Source organism: Heptranchias perlo, chromosome 20 (assembly GCF_035084215.1).
Source record: "Heptranchias perlo isolate sHepPer1 chromosome 20, sHepPer1.hap1, whole genome shotgun sequence".
NCBI classification, from domain to species: Eukaryota; Metazoa; Chordata; class Chondrichthyes; order Hexanchiformes; family Hexanchidae; genus Heptranchias; species Heptranchias perlo.
Genome location: NC_090344.1, coordinates 47,249,136 through 47,253,507, shown reverse-complemented (window position 1 = coordinate 47,253,507; position 4,372 = coordinate 47,249,136).

Below are 4,372 nucleotides of genomic sequence, written 5' to 3'. Positions count from 1 at the left end.
CCGCAGAATACCAAGCCTCTGACCTGCTCTTGTAGCTACAGTATTTATATGGCTGGTCCAGTTAGGTTTCTGGTCAATGGTGACCCCCGAGATGTTGATGGTGGGGGATTCGGTGATGGTAATGCCGTTGAATGTCAAGGGGAGGTGGTTAGATTCTCTCTTGTTGGAGATGGTCATTGCCTGGCACTTGTCTGGCGCGAATGTTACTTGCCACTTATCAGCCCAAGCCTGGATGTTATCCAGGTCTTGCTGCATGCGGGCTCGGACTACTTCATTATCTGAGGGGTTGCGAATGCAACTGAACACTGTGCAATCATCAGCAAACATCCTCATTTCTGACCTTATGCTGAGGGAAATAGGTCCTCCCTATCCACTCTGTCTCGTCCCATCATAATTTTATATACCTCAATTAAATCTCTCCTCAGCCTCCTTTGCTCCAAAGAAAACAACCCCAACCTTTTCAATCTTTTCTCATAACTAAAATTCGACAGCCCTGGCAAAATCCTCATAAATCTCCTCTGTACCTTCTCTCGTGCAATCACATCTTTTCTGTAATGTGGTGACCAGAACTGTATGCAGTACTCAAGCTGTGGCCTAACCAATGTTTCATAGAGTTCTAGCATAATCTCCCTCCTCTTATATTCTATGCCTCTGCTAATAAAGGGAAGTATCCCATATGCCTTTTTAACCACCTTATCCACCTGTCTTGCTACCTTCAGGGATCTGTGGACATGCACGCCAAGGTCCCTTTGTTCCTCTACACTTCTCAGTATCCTCCCATTTATTGTGTACTTCCTTGACTTGTTTGCCCTCACCAAATGCATTACCTCACACTTCTCTGGATTGAATTCCATTTGCCACTTTACTGCCCATCTGACCAGTCCATTGATATCTTCCTGCAGTCAACAGCTTTCCTCTCCACTATCGACCACATGGCCAATTTTTGTATCATCTGCAAACTTCTTGATCAAGCCCCCCACATTCAAGTCCAAATCATTAATATATACCATAAAAAGCAAGGAACCTTGTACTGAGCCTTGCGGAACCCCACTGAAAACAGCCACCCAGTCGCAAAAACACATATTAACCATTACCCTTTTCTTCCTGCCACTGAGCCAATTTTGGATCCAACTAGCCACTTTCCTTTGGATCCCATGGGCTTTTACTTTTTTGATCAGTCTGCCACATGGGACCTTGTCAAAAGCCTTGCTAAAATCCATGTACAGTACATCAAACGCTTTACCTTCATCGACCCTCCTTGTCAGCTCCTCAAAAAATCAAGTTAGTCAGACACAAACTTCCCTTAACAAATCTATGTTGACTGTCCTTGATTAATCCGTGCCTTTCTAAATGACGGTTTATACTGTCTCTCAGAATTGATTCCAATAATTTTCCCAACAACGAGGTTAGACTGACTGGCCTATAATTACTAGGTCTATCCTTTTCTCCTTTTATCAACAACTGTACAACGTTAGCAGTCCTCCAGTCTTCCAGCACCACGCCTGTAGCCAGGCATGATCAGAAAATGATGGTCAGAGACTCCGCTATTTCCTCCCTTGCTTCTCTTAACAGCCTGGGATATATTTCATTTGGGCCTGGCAATTTATCGACTTTCAAAGATGCTAAATCCCTTAATACTTCCTCTCTCACTATGTTTATCCCATCCAATATTTCACACTCCTCCTCCTTAACTACAATCTCTGCATCGTCCCCCTCTTTTGTGAAGACAGACGCAAAGTATTCGTTAAAAACCATGCCCACATGTTCCGCCTCCACACTTAGGTTACCTTTTTGATCTCTAATAGGCCCTACGCTTTCCTTAGTTATCCTTTTGCTCTTTATGTGTTGATAAAACATTCTTGGGTTTTCCTGAATTTTACTTGTCAGGATTTTTTCATGCCCTCTCTTTGCTTTCCTAATTTCCTTTTTAATTTCACCCCTGCACTTTCAATACTCCGCTAGACTAGTCCCACAGACTAGTCAAGCAACAGCCTGACCTAGCCATACTCACAGCCAACGTCCCAGACTCTTCCATCACCATCCCTGGCTATGTCCTGTCCCACCGGCAGGACAGACCGACCAGAGGTGGCGGTACAGTGATATACAGTCAGGAGGGAGTGGCCCTGGGAGTCCACAACATTGACTCTGGACTCCATGAAATCTCAAGGCATCAGGTCAAACACGGGCAAGGAAACCTCCTGCTGATTACCACTTACCGCCCTCCCTCAGCTGATTAATCAGTCCTCTTCCATGTTGAACACCACTTGGAGGAAACACTGAGGGTAGCAAGGGCACAGAATGTACTCTGGGTGGGGGACTTCAATGTCCATCAGCAAGTGTGGCTCGGTAGCACCACTACTGATCGAGCTGGCCGAGTCCTGAAGGACATAGCTGCCAGACTGGGCCTGCGGAAGGTGGTGAGCGAACCAACACGAGGGAAAAACTTACTTGACCTCGTCCTCACCAATCTACCTGTCGCAAATGCATCTGTCCATGACAGTATTGGTAGGAGTGACCACCGCACAGTCCTCGTGGAGACAAAGTCCCGTCTTCGCACTGAGGATACTATCCAACGTGTTGTGTGGCACTACCAACGTGCTAAATGGGATAGATTCAGAACAGATCAAGCAGCTCAAAGCTGGGCATCCATGAGGCGCTGTGGGCCATCAGCAGCAGCAGAATTGTATTCCAGCACAATCTGTAACCTCATGACCCGGCATATTCCTCACTCGACCATTACCAACAAGCCAGGGAATCAACCCTGGTTCAACAAGGAGTGTAGAAGAGCATGCCAGGAGCAGCACCAGGCATACTTAAAAATGAGGTGCCAACCTGGTGAAGCTACATGCATGCTAAACAGCGGAAGCAACATGCTATACGCAGAGCTAAGCGATTCCACAACCAACGGATCAGATCAAAGCTCTGCAGTCCTGCCACATCCAGTCGTGAATGGTGATGGACAATTAAACAACTAACGGGAGGAGGAGGCTCTGGAAACATCCCCATCCTCAATGATGGCGGAGTCCAGCACGCGAGTGCAAAAGACAAGGCTGAAGCGTTTGCAACCATCTGCAGCCAGAAGTGCCGAGTGGATGATCCATCTCGGCCTCCTCCCGATATCCCCACCATCACAGAAGCCAGTCTTCAGCCAATTCAATTCACTCCACGTGATATCAAGAAACGGCTGAGTGCACTGGATACAACAAAGGCTATGGGCCCCAACAACATCCCGGCTGTAGTACTGAAGACTTGTGCTCCAGAACTAGTTGCGCCTCCAGCCAAGCTGTTCCAGTACAGCTGCAACACTGGCATCTACCCGACAATGTGGAAAATTGCCCAGATATGTCCTGTCCACAAAAAGCAGGACAAATCCAATCCGGCCAATTACCCCCCCATCAGTCCACTCAAAATCATCAGCGAAGTGATGGAAGGTGTCATCGACAGTGCTATCAAGCGGCACTTACTCACCAATAGCCTGCTCACCGGTGCTCAGTTTGGGTTCTGCCAGGACCACTCGGCTCCAGACCTCATTGCAGCCTTGGTCCAAACATGGACAAAAGAGCTGAATTCCAGAGGTGAGGTGAGAGTGACTGCCCTTGACATCAAGGCAGCATTTGACCGAGTGTGGCACCAAGGAGCCCTAGTAAAATTGAAGTCAATGGGAATCAGGGGGAAAACTCTCCAGTGGCTGGTGTCATACCGAGCACAAAGGAAGATGGTAGTGGTTGTTGGAGGCCAATCATCTCAGCTCCAGGACATTGCTGCAGGAGTTCCTCAGGGCAGTGTCCTCGGCCCAACCATCTTCAGCTGCTTCATCAATAACCTTCCCTCCATCATAAGGTCAGAAATGGGGATGTTCGCTGATGATTGCACAGTGTTCAGTTCCATTTGCAACCCCTCAAATAATGAAGCAGTCCGAGCCCGCATGCAGCAAGACCTGGACAACATCCAGGCTTGGGCTGACAAGTGGCAAGTAACATTCGCGCCAGACAAACGTCAGGCAATGACCATCTCCAACAAGAGAGAGTCTAACCACCTCCCCTTGACATTCAACGGCATTACCATCGCCGAATCTCCCACCATCAACATCCTGGGGGTCACCATTGACCAGAAACTTAACTGGACCAGCCATATAAATGCTGTGGCTACAAGAGCAGGTCAGAGGCTGGGTATTCTGCGGCGAGTGACTCACCTCCTGACTCCCCAAAGCCTTTCCACCATCTACAAGGCACAAGTCAGGAGTGTGATGGAATACTCCCCACTTGCCTGGATGAGTGCAGCTCCAACAACACTCAAGAAGCTCGACACCATCCAGGACAAAGCAGCCAGCTGGATTGGCACCCCATCCACCACCCTAAACATTCAATCCCTT